An 18,147-nucleotide genomic window follows, 5' to 3' on the forward strand; every position below is an offset into this window, starting at 1 on the left:
ATCAAGCAAGGTGTTTTATCACCAGAAAGCGTCCTTTGCGCAACGCGAACCTGGCACTAAGTTGTATCGCAAAGAGACAAGAACAGCGCCACCAAGCGTTTTAACCACTTATTAGAACTGTCAATTTACTGGTGCAATCTAAGTTATGGCATTTTATCTCTGCCATAGAAACCTATGGTAAAAGTACTATAAACTATAAACCAAATTCGCATTATATTTCATCACATTATTTTTATTATATAATTATATTATTATACACGTCGGGGTTATGTGTTCAATTAGTGCATAAATTATGAACGTTACGTTCGCGGAAATAGTTTATTTCAGCTTACACGACGCGTGTTGATACCGATTTGAAAGTTATTAAACTTCGCCAACATAAACAAGCACCAGCAACGTGTCTGCGGTAGTATTACAGGACAAAACAAAAGTATGGAAAATAATGATTTTACATCTCGTCCCAGGAAAAATTGAAAAATGGTAAGACGATGCGGTTTTATTTTAAAACATCTAACACGCTGTCATTGGTTTGGGATAATGGCGACATGTCAATAGGGACGTAAAGCTGTTGGCCACGTGCGTTCCTGTTTTCGGTGCAAGTCAAAATAACAATATGTGTAACATTGTGGACCACGTGTGTCATTGACGGAGGACAGTACAGTAATTTCGACGAGTTGTAAATATGATCTTGTTTCGTGATAGTTACAAAAGCCAAGTTACATAATTAATTTATCATGCGGGTATCACATGATAAATCTTGTTCATATAGTTGATACGAATGACGTCATGGGCCAGTATAATCTACGAACAGAACCGAACCGAAGGATGTTCGGGTGACATACACAAACATTTCCCTGCATATATTCTCTTTGTAAATTATTAGTATACATTTTTTTTTGCGTAATCTAGAAAAAAGGGTGGTTTGCTTTGAAATTCCCACATCGCGCACACTAGCTTGAAATCTGCAACTCGCGCATTTCTGTTATGCAATTGTGCGTGCCAGTGACGTGCGCCTCCTACCATAAAATGGGGGAAATGTTTGTTTTGAGAGTCCGAATTAAATAAATGTTCGATTTTTAAACTGCACAGCGAAATATACACTATATTGCTGAATGACGTGAGTTATTCCACGTGACACTAGTATATGCGTCAGATGGCCATAGCGTGTCATTTACAAACAAGCGTCTACCCATGTGCATTTGGGCTTTTAGCGTGTGTTGTTATCGTCGCTTGGGACTCAATTCCCTCGCGTGCGTAGGTAACGACCCTCCCGCTTTAATAGTTCCAAGCCCCCTTGCCTAATGGGGACGTGCCCCTGAAATGGGTCTCGTTTTTTGGATTCTAGGTATAAGTATCCGTCTTATTTCTGGTCAGGATAGGTATAAATATCGGTATTATTTTTCCGATATGGTATAAATAACCTGAACATTGTGATAATAATATGCTTATGTAAGTGACAGAGGTGTTTCTATGGTCAAAATACATATTTTAATAAATCAATAAATAATGCAACTGTTGGCTTACATGTGCTTCTATTGGAGATACTCTTCTAATAGAGCAAATACGGTAACTGTTTTATTTGGAATAAATATTGATGACAGAAATGGTACCTTGGCATAAATATGGGTATAGATTCTGCCACTATCCAGATATAAAAATGGTTACACTTTTGAGCACTCAGGGGCACCTCCCTACCCGGCTATGTATCAACTGCCCCGAGACTATGGGTTGTCTTGTTGACGAGAAGAGCGATGCGGTGACAATATACTACGCCACTAACATGTACATGAGCAGATATTTGATTTCGACGTCAATAAATTTCATCGCGATCATGTTTTTAGTTTTCAAATCAACATAACAGGTGAGGCACTCACTTTCACATCGTTCCGTTTCATTGAAACAATTATGAATCCTCAACAACGCCATATTAGTGACGATATATGATTAAGATCACGTTTGGACCCTTCCCTGAATTCAATGGTGACGATATATGATTAAGATCACGTTTGGACCCTTCCCTGAATTCAATGGTGACGATATATGATTAAGATCACGTTTGGACCCTTCCCTGAATTCAATGGTGACGATATATGATTAAGATCACGTTTGGACCCTTCCCTGAATTCAATGGTGACGATATATGATTAAGATCACGTTTGGACCCTTCCCTGAATTCAATGGTGACGATATATGATTAAGATCACGTTTGGACCCTTCCCTGAATTCAATGGTGACGATATATGATTAAGATCACGTTTGGACCCTTCCCTGAATTCAATGGTGACGATATATGATTAAGATCACGTTTGGACCCTTCCCTGAATTCAATGGTGACGATATATGATTAAGATCACGTTTGGACCCTTCCCTGAATTCAATGGTGACGATATATGATTAAGATCACGTTTGGACCCTTCCCTGAATTCAATGGTGACGATATATGATTAAGATCACGTTTGGACCCTTCCCTGAATTCAATGGTGACGATATATGATTAAGATCACGTTTGGACCCTTCCCTGAATTCAATGGTGACGATATATGATTAAGATCACGTTTGGACCCTTCCCTGAATTCAATGGTGACGATATATGATTAAGATCACGTTTGGACCCTTCCCTGAATTCAAAAAAAAAAAATCTGTGTAAGGTTGTTATCAATCACTACCATTCAAATTTTAAAAAAAATATTTAATTTTGTGTGTGAAAATGAATTTACTGGCAGATAGAGGTGTATATTATCGTGTAATAATGTAAAGCTATGACGTCTAAATATTTCTAATTATGAGAGTGGTGATTTACGATATTTTGTAACACTATTTCGATTTTAGTTTACTTTGCGTTGGTTTGATTTGTCCCTTCCAGACTGAAGTAAAAATTCCAACATAGAATACACATACACACCAGTTACATGCGTATCATATATAAGATACAATATGAAATAAATATAGTCCATATAGCTGTATAACATGAAACCATTTTCACAACGAAATGAAGTGCTACTGAGAGTTTTCTCCAGATTGAACTGTGGCACTATGTTTTATTAGCGCCCGCTATTGACAAACTTGGTTAAAACGCCATTTGTAGGCCATTCAGGGCGCCCACTCAACAACCATGATACGATTATACACATCGGTTATACAGTGGCTTTTCTGACTACCACTTATTTATAACAAGTACAGTTTACTTCCCCGTTGAAAGGATATCACGTGATGATCAATGATTCCGTCATATAAATAGTGAAAATGTATGTTTTATTTGACATGACGATGACCAAATTCATAAACTGAAAATATTGCATTTACAAAATACTTTATAGTATTCGTTGCTAAATAATAAATGGAACACACATGTGCGGTGATGTTATTGTATATTCCAAAATAATCAGTTAGGGCAATTGTTTTATCGATCGAATACTTGTAAGCCACAAGAACAAATGTATTCATCGAATTTAATGTGAATAAACAATGTATTTTACATGCGTTGTATACGTTGCTATGAGTCCCATATCGAACTGAACGCGGCGCGACGACTATCGCGCTTCAAATAGCAGTAGCGCAAATGTTTTCGTATATGTTTAATAGCTCTGCGTTATTTGACAAATTTAAAGTATTTCGTATACATTGTCACATTCGTATGCACTGTAAATGCCCAATACGATGGATTATTTATATTAAGTCCACATGACATGACAACAACAATAATAACAACAATAACAACAAAGTATGCACGCGGTCTTTGGTCGTTTGCTTCGTTATGTGACTTTTTCCCGCCAAAACCATCCATGTTCTACACAACAAGATAATTTTACCTTGAAAACTTACACCGCAGCGCCCTCTTTAGATTGTCCGGTTCATATCGGACACCTCTATGCAGGAATCACGATAAATCGAGTGACGATGAAACAACCATCCAACATGATCTGTAGATTTATTCAACAACAACGAAATAAAACACGGTTACAGGGGTTGAAACTGCTTTCTTTATTCGAAACACTCACACATTTGTTTGAAGTGAAGTGAAGTTAAACAGCGAAGTATATTTATAATTACAATATTTAATGTTCAGCTATAAAGAAAAAATATATATACATATTTGTTTCAATCAAAGTCAGTAATGTATTATTTACAGCTCACTAAAATGTTAAACCGTTTATGCGGTTTATCACATCCATGCCTGAATGTAAAGCTTCATCCCACCCATGCCTGGACGTAAGGGTTTATTCCACCCATGCCTTGACGTAAGGGTTTATTCCACCCATGCCTTGACGCAAGGGTTTATTCCACCCATGCCAGAACGCAAGGGTTTATTCCACCCATGCCTGGACGCAATGGTTTATTCCTGCCATGCCTGGACGTAAGGGTTTATTCCCCCCTGCTTGGACGCAATGGTTTATTCCTGCCATGCCAGAACGCAATGGTTTATTCCACCCATGCCTGGACGCAAGGGTTTATTCCACCCATGCCTGGACGCAAGGGTTTATTCCACCCATGTCTGGACGCAAGGGTTTATTCCACCCATGCCTGGACGCAAGGGTTTATTCCACCCATGCCTGGACGCAATGGTTTATTCCACCCATGCCTGGACGTAAGGGTTTATTCCTGCCATGCCAGAACGCAATGGTTTATTCCTGCCATGCCAGAACGCAATGGTTTATTCCTGCCATGCCAGAACGCAATGGTTTATTCCTGCCATGCCAGAACGCAATGGTTTATTCCTGCCATGCCAGAACGCAATGGTTTATTCCTGCCATGCCAGAACGCAATGGTTTATTCCTGCCATGCCAAAACGCAATGGTTTATTCCTGCCATGCCAGAACGCAATGGTTTATTCCTGCCATGCCAGAACGCAATGGTTTATTCCACTCATGCCTGGACGCAAGGGTTTATTCCACCCATGCCAGAACGCAATGGTTTATTCCACCCATGCCTGGACGCAAGGGTTTATTCCACCCATGCCTGGACGCAAGGGTTTATTCCACCCATGCCAGAACGCAATGGTTTATTCCACCCATGCCTGGACGCAAGGGTTTATTCCACCCATGCCTGAACGCAAGGGTTTATTCCACCCATGCCTGGACGCAAGGGTTTATTCCACCCATGCCTGGACGCAAGGGTTTATTCCACCCATGCCTGGACGCAAGGGTTTATTCCACCCATGCCTGGACGCAATGGTTTATTCCACCCATGCCTGGACGCAAGGGTTTATTCCACCCATGCCTGGACGCAATGGTTTATTCCATCCATGAAAGAACGCAGGGATTTACTCCACCCATGCCTGGACGCAATGGTTTATTCCATTCATGAAAGAACGCAGGGGTTTACTCCACCCATTGCCTGGACGCAATGGTTTATTCCACCCATGCCAGAACGCAAGGGTTTATTCCACCCATGCCTGGACGCAATGGTTTATTCCACCCATGCCTGGACGCAATGATTTATTCCACCCATGCCAGAACGCAAGGGTTTATTCCACCCATGCCTGGACGCAATGGTTTATTCCACCCATGCCTGGACACAGTGGTTTTTTCCGCCCATTCCTGGACGTAAGGGTTTATTCCCCCCTGCTTGGACGAAAAGGTTTATTCCACCCATGCCTGGACGCAATTGTTTATTCCATCCATGCCTGGACGCAATAGTTTATTCCACCCATGCCTGGACACAGCGGTTTTTTCCGCCCATTCCTGGACGTAAGGGTTTATTCCCCCCTGCTTGGACGAAAAGGTTTATTCCACCCATGCCTGGACGCAATTGTTTATTCCATCCATGCCTGGACGCAATTGTTTATTCCATCCATGCCTGGACACAGCGGTTTATTCCGCCCATTCTTGTACGTAAGGGTTTATTCCCCCCTGCCTCGACGAAAAGGTTTATTCCACCCATGAAAGAACGCAGGGGTTTACTCCACCCATGCCTGGACGCAATGGTTTATTCCATCCAGGAAAGAACGCAGGGGTTTACTCCACCCATGCCTGGACGCAATGGTTTATTCCATCCATGAAAGAACGCAGGGATTTACTCCACCCATGCCTGGACGCAATGGTTTATTCCATTCATGAAAGAACGCAGGGGTTTACTCCACCCATGCCTGGACGCAATGGTTTATTCCATCCATGAAAGAACGCAGGGGTTTACTCCACCCATGCCTGGACGCAATGGTTTATTCCATCCATGAAAGAACGCAGGGGTTTACTCCACCCATGCCTGGACGCAATGGTTTATTCCATCCATGAAAGAACGCAGAGGTTTACTCCACCCATGCCTGGACGCAATGGTTTATTCCATCTATGAAAGAACGCAGGGGTTTACTCCACCCATGCCTGGACGCAATGGTTTATTCCATCCATGAAAGAACGCAGGGGTTTACTCCACCCATGCCTGGACGCAATGGTTTATTCCATCCATGAAAGAACGCAGAGGTTTACTCCACCCATGCCTGGACGCAATGGTTTATTCCATCTATGAAAGAACGCAGGGGTTTACTCCACCCATGCCTGGACGCAATGGTTTATTCCATCCATGAAAGAACGCAGGGGTTTACTCCACCCATGCCTGGACGCAATGGTTTATTCCATCCATGAAAGAACGCAGGGGTTTACTCCACCCATGCCTGGACGCAATGGTTTATTCCATCTATGAAAGAACGCAGAGGTTTACTCCACCCATGCCTGGACGCAATGGTTTATTCCATCCATGAAAGAACGCAGGGGTTTACTCCACCCATGCCTGGACGCAATGGTTTATTCCATCCATGAAAGAACGCAGGGGTTTACTCCACCCATGCCTGGACGCAATGGTTTATTCCATCCATGAAAGAACGCAGGGGTTTACTCCACCCATTCTTGGACGTAAGGGTGTATCCCACTCATGCCTGGAGGTAACACTTTGTTCTCCACCCATTCCTGGACGTAAGACATTATTCCACCCATTCCTGGACTCAAGGGTTTACTCCACCCATTCCTGGACGGAAGACATTATTCTACCCATTCCTGGAGGTAAGACTTTATTCCACCCATTCCTGGACGTACAACTTTATTCCACCCATTCCTGGACGTAAGACTTTATTCCACCCATTCCTGGACGTAAGACTTTATTCTCCACCCATTCCAGGACGTAAGACTTTACTCCACCCATGCCTGGACGCAATGGTTTATTCCATCCATGAAAGAACGCAGGGGTTTACTCCACCCATGCCTGGACGCAATGGTTTATTCCATCCATGAAAGAACGCAGGGGTTTACTCCACCCATGCCTGGACGCAATGGTTTATTCCATCTATGAAAGAACGCAGAGGTTTACTCCACCCATGCCTGGACGCAATGGTTTATTCCATCCATGAAAGAACGCAGGGGTTTACTCCACCCATGCCTGGACGCAATGGTTTATTCCATCCATGAAAGAACGCAGGGGTTTACTCCACCCATTCTTGGACGTAAGGGTGTATCCCACTCATGCCTGGAGGTAACACTTTGTTCTCCACCCATTCCTGGACGGAAGACATTATTCTACCCATTCCTGGAGGTAAGACTTTATTCCACCCATTCCTGGACGTACAACTTTATTCCACCCATTCCTGGACGTAAGACTTTATTCCACCCATTCCTGGACGTAAGACTTTATTCTCCACCCATTCCAGGACGTAAGACTTTACTCCACCCATGCCTGGACGCAATGGTTTATTCCATCCATGAAAGAACGCAGGGGTTTACTCCACCCATGCCTGGACGCAATGGTTTATTCCATCCATGAAAGAACGCAGGGGTTTACTCCACCCATGCCTGGACGCAATGGTTTATTCCATCTATGAAAGAACGCAGAGGTTTACTCCACCCATGCCTGGACGCAATGGTTTATTCCATCCATGAAAGAACGCAGGGGTTTACTCCACCCATGCCTGGACGCAATGGTTTATTCCATCCATGAAAGAACGCAGGGGTTTACTCCACCCATTCTTGGACGTAAGGGTGTATCCCACTCATGCCTAGAGGTAACACTTTGTTCTCCACCCATTCCTGGACGGAAGACATTATTCCACCCATTGGACGTAAGACATTATTCCACCCATTCCTGGACTCAAGGGTTTACTCCCCCTATTCCTGGACGGAAGACATTATTCTACCCATTCCTGGACGTACAACTTTATTCCACCCATTCCTGGACGTAAGACATTATTCTACCCATTCCTGGACGTACAACTTTATTCCACCCATTCCTGGACGTAAGACTTTATTCCACCCATTCCTGGACGTAAGACTTTATTCTACCCATTCATGGACGTAAGACATTATTCTACCCATTCCTGGACGTAAGACTGTATTCCACCCATTCATGGACGTAAGACTTTATTTCACCCATTCCTGGACGTAAGACTTTATTCCACCCATTCCTGGACTTAAGATATTATTCCACCCATTCCTGGACGTAAGACATTATTCCACCCATTCCTGGACTGAAGATATTATTCCACCCATTTCTGGACTTAAGATATTATTCCACCCATTCCTGAACGTAAGACATTATTCCACCCATTCCTGGACTCAAGGGTTTACTCCACCCATTCCTGGACGGAAGACATTATTCTACCCATTCCTGGACTCAAGGGTTTACTCCACCCATTCCTGGACGTACAACTTTATTCCACCCATTCCTGGACGTAAGACTTTATTCCACCCATTCCTGGACGTAAGACTTTATTCTCCACCCATTCCAGGACGTAAGACTTTACTCCACCCATGCCTGGACGCAATGGTTTATTCCATCCATGAAAGAACGCAGGGGTTTACTCCACCCATGCCTGGACGCAATGGTTTATTCCATCCATGAAAGAACGCAGGGGTTTACTCCACCCATGCCTGGACGCAATGGTTTATTCCATCTATGAAAGAACGCAGAGGTTTACTCCACCCATGCCTGGACGCAATGGTTTATTCCATCCATGAAAGAACGCAGGGGTTTACTCCACCCATGCCTGGACGCAATGGTTTATTCCATCCATGAAAGAACGCAGGGGTTTACTCCACCCATTCTTGGACGTAAGGGTGTATCCCACTCATGCCTGGAGGTAACACTTTGTTCTCCACCCATTCCTGGACGGAAGACATTATTCTACCCATTCCTGGAGGTAAGACTTTATTCCACCCATTCCTGGACGTACAACTTTATTCCACCCATTCCTGGACGTAAGACTTTATTCCACCCATTCCTGGACGTAAGACTTTATTCTCCACCCATTCCAGGACGTAAGACTTTACTCCACCCATGCCTGGACGCAATGGTTTATTCCATCCATGAAAGAACGCAGGGGTTTACTCCACCCATGCCTGGACGCAATGGTTTATTCCATCCATGAAAGAACGCAGGGGTTTACTCCACCCATGCCTGGACGCAATGGTTTATTCCATCTATGAAAGAACGCAGAGGTTTACTCCACCCATGCCTGGACGCAATGGTTTATTCCATCCATGAAAGAACGCAGGGGTTTACTCCACCCATGCCTGGACGCAATGGTTTATTCCATCCATGAAAGAACGCAGGGGTTTACTCCACCCATTCTTGGACGTAAGGGTGTATCCCACTCATGCCTAGAGGTAACACTTTGTTCTCCACCCATTCCTGGACGGAAGACATTATTCCACCCATTGGACGTAAGACATTATTCCACCCATTCCTGGACTCAAGGGTTTACTCCCCCTATTCCTGGACGGAAGACATTATTCTACCCATTCCTGGACGTACAACTTTATTCCACCCATTCCTGGACGTAAGACATTATTCTACCCATTCCTGGACGTACAACTTTATTCCACCCATTCCTGGACGTAAGACTTTATTCCACCCATTCCTGGACGTAAGACTTTATTCTACCCATTCATGGACGTAAGACATTATTCTACCCATTCCTGGACGTAAGACTGTATTCCACCCATTCATGGACGTAAGACTTTATTTCACCCATTCCTGGACGTAAGACTTTATTCCACCCATTCCTGGACTTAAGATATTATTCCACCCATTCCTGGACGTAAGACATTATTCCACCCATTCCTGGACTGAAGATATTATTCCACCCATTTCTGGACTTAAGATATTATTCCACCCATTCCTGAACGTAAGACATTATTCCACCCATTCCTGGACTTAAGATATTATTCCACCGATTCCTGGACGTAAGACTTTATTCCACATATGCTATGACGTAAGAGTTTCCCTGGATGAGTGTACTTCAGAATTTAAGAGGGGAGGTTAAACCAACTGTTTCAAGTGACCTTGCTTATGACCCATATCTGTGGGTGGATCTAGCCTCACTGACGCGTGTATAACACTGAATTGTCATGGTCACACAGACCTGTCACGTCCTACCAAACATGAGTTTATGTGGCAAAACGCACTTGTAAATTTGTACATTCAAAAACAAGTCAAGGGAGACAATGTTAAGGAATGTCTTCGTGTAATTGTGAAGCAGAATTGGAAATATTTTATTTATTTTTAACCTTTGAGGGCACCCTTCTTTCTTTGTGTCAAAACGAGAGACATTACTGACGAAAGAGCTCCACTGTCTTTTTAGATTTCCTTAAAACAAAGTTGGTATTGTAGACGCAATATCAGTTATTTATCATGGTTATTGTTACCACAATGTTCTTGATTAGTTAGTTTATATAGTTGTTGCCATGGCAATTGCAATTGTTACCATGTTGTTACAAATTTCATAGCAATCTACCAAAGCCGCGTGTCGTTTGAACCAGATACCCAAGCAATCGAGCACCACCAAATTTGAAACCATTCTGATTAGCAGTTTCAGAAAAGTCATAAATGCCTCAAAATTTTCACCAACATTACAAAATTTGGGATATTGACACAAAGCGGATTTTGAGAAACATTAGTTTTTACCAGAAATTACACAAAATATCATTCAATTGCATACCAACCCAAACAAAGGGTACTGGATTTCATGAAGATGAAAATGTAATTGCTGACAAACGGACGCCGGCCAGACGCCAGCTATGCTGTGTCATATTTGATGACAGTGGAGCTGATAAAAAATAACACAAATATGAAATGACCTGGTGGGGGATATGCAAATATGTAATGACCGGGTGGAGGACATGCAAATATTCAATGACCTTGTGGGGGATATGCAAATATGTAATGACCGGGTGGAGGCTATGCAAATATGTAATGACCGGGTTGAGGCTATGCAAATATGTAATGACCCAGTGGAGGATATGCAAATATGTAATGACCCAGTGGAGGGTATGCAAATATGTAATGACCTGGTAGAGGATATGCAAATATGTAATGAGCTGGTGGAGGATATGCAAATATGTAATGACCCAGTGGAGGATATGCAAATATGTAATGACCCAGTGGAGGGTATGCAAATATGTAATGACCCAGTGGAGGGTATGCAAATATGTAATGACCCAGTGGAGGGTATGCAAATATGTAATGACCTGGCGGAGGATATGCAAATATGTAATGAGCTGGTGGAGGATATGCAAATATGTAATGACCCAGTGGAGGATATGCAAATATGTAATGACCTGGCGGAGGATATGCAAATATGTAATGAGCGGGTGGAGGATTCGCAAATATGTAATGAGCTGGTGGAGGATATGCAAATATGTAATGACCGGGTGGAGGATATGCAAATATGTAATGACCCAGTGGAGGGTATGCAAATATGTAATGACCCAGTGGAGGGTATGCAAATATGTAATGACCCAGTGGAGGGTATGCAAATATGTAATGACCTGGCGGAGGATATGCAAATATGTAATGAGCTGGTGGAGGATATGCAAATATGTAATGACCCAGTGGAGGATATGCAAATATGTAATGACCCAGTGGAGGGTATGCAAATATGTAATGACCTGGCGGAGGATATGCAAATATGTAATGAGCTGGTGGAGGATATGCAAATATGTAATGACCCAGTGGAGGATATGCAAATATGTAATGACCTGGCGGAGGATATGCAAATATGTAATGACCTGGTAGAGGATTTGCAAATATGTAATGAGCTGGTGGAGGATATGCAAATATGTAATGACCCAGTGGAGGGTATGCAAATATGTAATGACCTGATAGAGGATATGCAAATATGTAATGGCCAGGTGGAGGATATGCAAATATGTAATGACCTGGTGGAGGATATGCAAATATGTAATGACCTGGTGGAAGATATGCAAATATGTAATGACCTGGTGGAGGATATGCAAATATGTAATGACCTGGTGGAGGATATGCAAATATGTAATGACCTGGTTGAGGATATGCAAATATTTAATGACCTGGTAGAGGATATGCAAATATGTAATGACCTGCTGGACAATATGCAAATATGTAATGACCTGGTGGAGGTTATGCAAATATGTAATGAACTGGTGGAGGATATGCAAATATGTAATGACCTGGTGGAGGATATGCAAATATGTAATGACCTCGTGTAGGATATGCAAATATGTAATGAGCGGGTGGAGGATATGCAAATATTCAATGACCTGGTGGGGTTATGCAAATATGTAATGAACGGGCGGAGGACATGCAAATATTCATTGACCTTGTGGTGGATATGCAAATATGTAATGACCGGGTGGAGGCTGTGCAAATATGTAATGACCTGGTGGAGGATTTGCAAATATGTAATGACCTGGTGGAGGATATGCAAACATGTAATGACCCAGTGGAGGGTATGCAAATATGTAATGACCTGGTAGAGGATATGCAAATATGTAATGACCTGGTGGAGGATATGCAAATATGTAATGACCTGGTGGAGGATATGCAAATATGTAATGACCGGGTGGAGGCTATGCAAATATGTAATGAGCTGGTGGACGATATGCAAATATGTAATGACCCAGTGGAGGGTATGCAAATATGTAATGACCTGGTAGAGGATATGCAAATATGTAATGACCTTGTGGAGGATATGCAAATATGTAATGACCTGGTGGGGGATAAGCAAATATGTAATGACCTGGCGGAGGATATGCAAATATGTAATGAGCGGGTGGAGGATATGCAAATATTCAATGACCTTGCGGGGGATATGCAAATATGTAATGAACGGGCGGAGGACATGCAAATATTCAATGACCTTGTGGTGGATATGTAAATATATAATGACCGGGTGGAGGCTATGCAAATATGTAATGACCTGGTGGAGGATTTGCAAATATGTAATGACCTGGTGGAGGATATGCAAATATGTAATGACCCAGTGGAGGGTATGCAAATATGTAATGACCTGGTAGAGGCTATGCAAATATGTTATGAGCTGGTGGAGGATATGCAAATATGTAATGACCCAGTGGAGGGTATGCAAATATGTAATGACCTGGTAGGGGATATGCAAATATGTAATGACCTGGTGGAGGATATGCAAATATTTAATGACCTGGTAGAGGATATGCAAATATGTAATGACCTGGTGGACGATATCCAAATATATAATGACCTGGTGGAGGATATGCAAATATTTAATGAACTCGTGGAGGATATGCAAATATGTAATGACCTGGTGGAGGATATGCAAATATGTAATGACCTGGTGGAGGATTTGCTAATATGTAATGACCTGGTGGAGGATATGCAAATATGTAATGACCAGGTGGAGGATATGCAAATATGTAATGACCTGGTGGAGGATATGCAAATATTTAATGACCTGGTAGAGGATATGCAAATATGTAATGACCTGGTGGAGGATTTGCAAATATGTAATGACCTGGTGGAGGATATGCAAATATGTAATGACCTGGTGGAGGATATGCAAATATGTAATGACCTGGTGGAGGATATGCAAATATGTAATGACCAGGTGGAGGATATGCAAATATGTAATGACCTGGTGGAGGATATGCAAATATTTAATGACCTGGTAGAGGATATGCATATATGTAATGACCTGGTGGAGGATTTGCAAATATGTAATGACCTGGTGGAGGATATGCAAATATGTAATGACCTGGTGGAGGATATGCAAATATGTAATGACCAGGTGGAGGATATGCAAATATGTAATGACCTGGTGGAGGATATGCAAATATGTAATGACCTGGTGGATGATATGCAAATATTTAATGACCTGGTAGAGGATATGCAAATATGTAATGACCTGCTGGAGGATATGCAAATATTTAATGACCTGGTGGAGGATATGGCATCATGTATTCATTGATACTTACTGTAAGACAAGTATTGAAAGATGGGGTACATGATGATTTTGGGAGGGAACTAAATTATTAGTGCCAGCCTCCCTACCCTCACCTTTTCTATCAAATAAAGTATTTTAAATGCATAAATTATCAGAAATGCAATAGTTTTACAGGCAATTATGCAAATGTGTTCTCTGACTGTCTGTTATACAAATATACAAAGACAGGGTTTTTTAGTCCTTATTTGAACAAACTCTAAAAAATGGGACTTTTGTGTTGTACTTAAAGCATACATCAGATCATCATTCCATAACAAGATGAACAATGTCTCTGTCATACATGGATGGATTACATTCAAACCCATACATACATACATTGAACATTATGGGACCTTGATGCATGTCATATTGTTTTTTTTGGCAGACTGGTGGCCATTTGTTGCAATGAATGTTGTTACAAAGCCATACATGGCACCCATGTAAAAATGCTCTCGTATTTGAACTTTCACTGAAAACAAACAGGAACTGTGTCATATTATATCAAGACTTGTCTGTCCTTGCAGGTGGGATGGGTATATTATTGATGGGATAAGGTGTTCCAATGTAGTATGCAGTTTTGATGTAAATTACAGCCTGCAACTTGTATAACAAAATACCTTCACACAAAATCCTGTATTAATAATACAAAGTCTTCAACAATGTCAAGTTCATGTATTACACATTTATATTTATTATTCAACATCATAGATACAAGATCATAATATTTGTGTTGCCATGACAATTTACTGTCTTGATTGGTTGTAGTACACCATGTACAGAATAGGTATAGATGATTACAAACATGCAGAATATTGGCATTTTAATTAGAAGAGACAGATTTCAACAGAAAACTGCAATGCTACACAAAATTCAAGCTTTGTCCAGAGAAGTAAAAAGACGAACCATCCAAATAATAGTGATAACTTCTCCAATCAAATTTGGAGTCTAGGTGATCAAGAAGACTTTGTAGTTTTGTGCATCATGTAAAATTATCATACAAGAAAAAACAAAATTATAGGAAGTTATGTAGCTAAAGATTTCGGAGAAGATTTTATCTTACGACAAATTAAGAAAAATATGGTCAAGAAAATTCCAACAACAATATTCGTTGACACCAAAAAATTATATTATATTACCATCAATCTGTTCTCAAACAAGAATATTTTTTTATCATTTTCTATTCTGTACACTAAAAAAATATAAACCAGTATAAATAATAACTTAACATGAGAATAACAGACAGATAGATAGATTGTGATAGCACACAATGAAAACACAAACTATATGATCGGCTATCCACACAGCCTCTTATATATAAATATATATAAATATAAAATACCCTATCATCGTTTTAAAAAAGTGGACTCTATATATTAAGTACTTGCAGGTCAGAGGTCAGAATGTATAAATGCAGTTTCATCTTGGACAATATGTGAATGCTACTGCATTTGATGACCTCACTAAAGGTCACACATCCTCGTATTACTAAAGGACCAGGATGTGTGACCTCTGAGGTCAGAACTAACAACGTATTTGCTCTTTATTCAAGAGACGATGCACTACAAAAAAAGCTGAAAATAGTACATACAGCTCAAATAATCTGTGCTGACTCTATATTTACAAAGTACATTTCAAATTTTGCTAATAAATTCTGATATTGTTTTGATTGGGGTGGGAAGGATGCAATGTTTTTCTTTCACAGAGGCAGATCAACAAATCCATTTTATACAAGAAAGCTGATAATAAAGTTCGAGAAGTTGACCATGTCAGGGAACAAAACAAAAAGTGCATATACAATAGGTTCACCCCAGGAGGTCAACTGTCAAATTATGGATCTCAAGAACCCAGTCTGGCAGTGATAAACAATGCGAAAACCTCATAATGTATGAACTTACAATACTAATCATTTCTGTGCAGTTATGTAACATCCTCAACGTACATGCCCCCCTCTCATGCCCCCCTCTCTCCCATTGAGAATTTTGGACCAAATGGACATAATCTCAAGGTGAGAAAAATTCAAACGATTTAAACGTTATTTGAATATTTCATTACCATCAGAAATGCCAAGATGTAAGATGTTTGGGGGGGGGGGGTTCATGAAAATGGTTTTGTTACTTCATGAACAGAACACTTCTAAATGAGGTGAATGTATTGTACAAAAAAAAAAAAACAATTGATGAAGCATCAGGGATTGCTGTGGATACACTGCTGCTCAGCATTTTCGCTGAGTGTACATTTTGATTTGAAATGAAATTTTCTTGATTTGTGCATTATTGAATAACCTAAACATAAATACCCTACGGTTATAACAAAATAACACAAACAAATACAAAGTTTTCTGATACAGAGGGATAAGTATTAGATTTATATATTTACAATTTTTTTATGTTCATATTTGTATTGAAAAAAAAAAAAACAGGCATTGAATAGAATATATACTCAAGCCTTTTTATAATTATATAGACTTACAAAACATTTTGATTAAAAAAAATAATTTCTGTCGGGTGTATGATTCAACACACAGCTGACTATTAAACACTTACGTATGTAATAGATTTCATTTAAAAAAATATTACAAAACAAAAATTTGAGTCTAAAACTTGTTTTCTACAACTTGGAACATAAATAAATAGCATCTTGTAGGCTACATTTCTAGAGCGTGATTCTTTTTTTATATTAAAACATTCACAGTCAGACATTCTAAAAAGGGAAATTTACATTTAAAGAAAAAATGAAAAAAAAAACATTCATAACTCTGTTGAATTTGTTTTTATAATACAATATGTTTGTAATAAATAAATGAGAATATATTCTTTACATGCATAAAGCTGTTCAAATGACCATGTCAATCAATATAGCACCATAGGTTCCATTTACACACAGCCTCTTTAGCTGTCACATCTCTCTTGCTTTCACAAAATAATACAAGTAATCTCTTTTAAAATCTAGAAGTGATATATACATATTTCTCTGTGAAATTGAATCTGTTGAAAAAAAATGAAAAAAAGTGGGTAAGTGAAAGAACAAATTAAGTAACTAAGAATATTTATGTTAAAAATGGTTACTCATACCTAATATGCTAAAGTAATGTATGCGAAATATGGACATGCATACATAGTATGCTAATAAGATAATTGAATATTCTATTAAGATGGTTATGCTCACTGAATATGCTATTAAGATTGGCAGATACTAAACTTATTTATGCTAAATATGCTTATGAATAGGTATGTTTATTATGCTAAATATGCTTATGAATAGGTACGTTTATTATGCTAAATAGGGTTATGAATAGGTATGTTTATTATGCTAAATAGGGTTATGAATAGGTATGTTTATTATGCTAAATATGCTTATGAATAGGTATGTTTATTATGCTAAATATGCTTATGAATAGGTACGTTTATTATGCTAAATATGCTTATGAATAGGTACGTTTATTATGCTAAATATGCTTATGAATAGGTACGTTTATTATGCTAAATAGGGTTATGAATAGGTATGTTTATTTATGCTAAATATGCTTATGAATAGGTATGTTTATTATGCTAAATATGCTTATGAATAGGTATGTTTATTATGCTAAATATGCTTATGAATAGGTATGTTTATTATGCTAAATATGCTTATGAATAGGTATGTTTATTATGCTAAATATGCTTATGAATAGGTACGTTTATTATGCTAAATAGGGTTATGAATAGGTATGTTTATTTATGCTAAATATGGTTATGAATAGGTATGTTTATTTATGCTAAATATGCTTATGAATAGGTATGTTTATTATGCTAAATAGGGTTATGAATAGGTATGTTTATTATGCTAAATAGGCTTATGAATAGGTATGTTTATTATGCTAAATATGCTTATGAATAGGTATGTTTATTATGCTAAATAGGGTTATGAATAGGTATGTTTATTATGCTAAATATGGTTATGAATAGGTATGTTTA

General features: G+C 39.7%; 1 protein-coding gene across 1 annotated transcript in view; it reads right to left on the reverse strand.

The window, feature by feature from the left end:
- Positions 1 to 14,856: 14,856 nt before the first annotated feature.
- LOC100329100 (patched 187) overlaps positions 14,857 to 18,147 on the reverse strand; it is an 80,633-nt gene continuing 77,342 nt past the window's right edge. Inside the window, exon 26 of the mRNA XM_085503068.1 lies at positions 14,857 to 17,178. The gene's annotated coding sequence lies outside the window, so the exon portion shown is untranslated. The remainder of the gene's footprint in view (positions 17,179 to 18,147) is intronic.

This window comes from Saccoglossus kowalevskii, chromosome 9 (assembly GCF_978046115.1).
Source record: "Saccoglossus kowalevskii chromosome 9, keSacKowa6.1, whole genome shotgun sequence".
Classification (NCBI taxonomy): domain Eukaryota; kingdom Metazoa; phylum Hemichordata; class Enteropneusta; family Harrimaniidae; genus Saccoglossus; species Saccoglossus kowalevskii.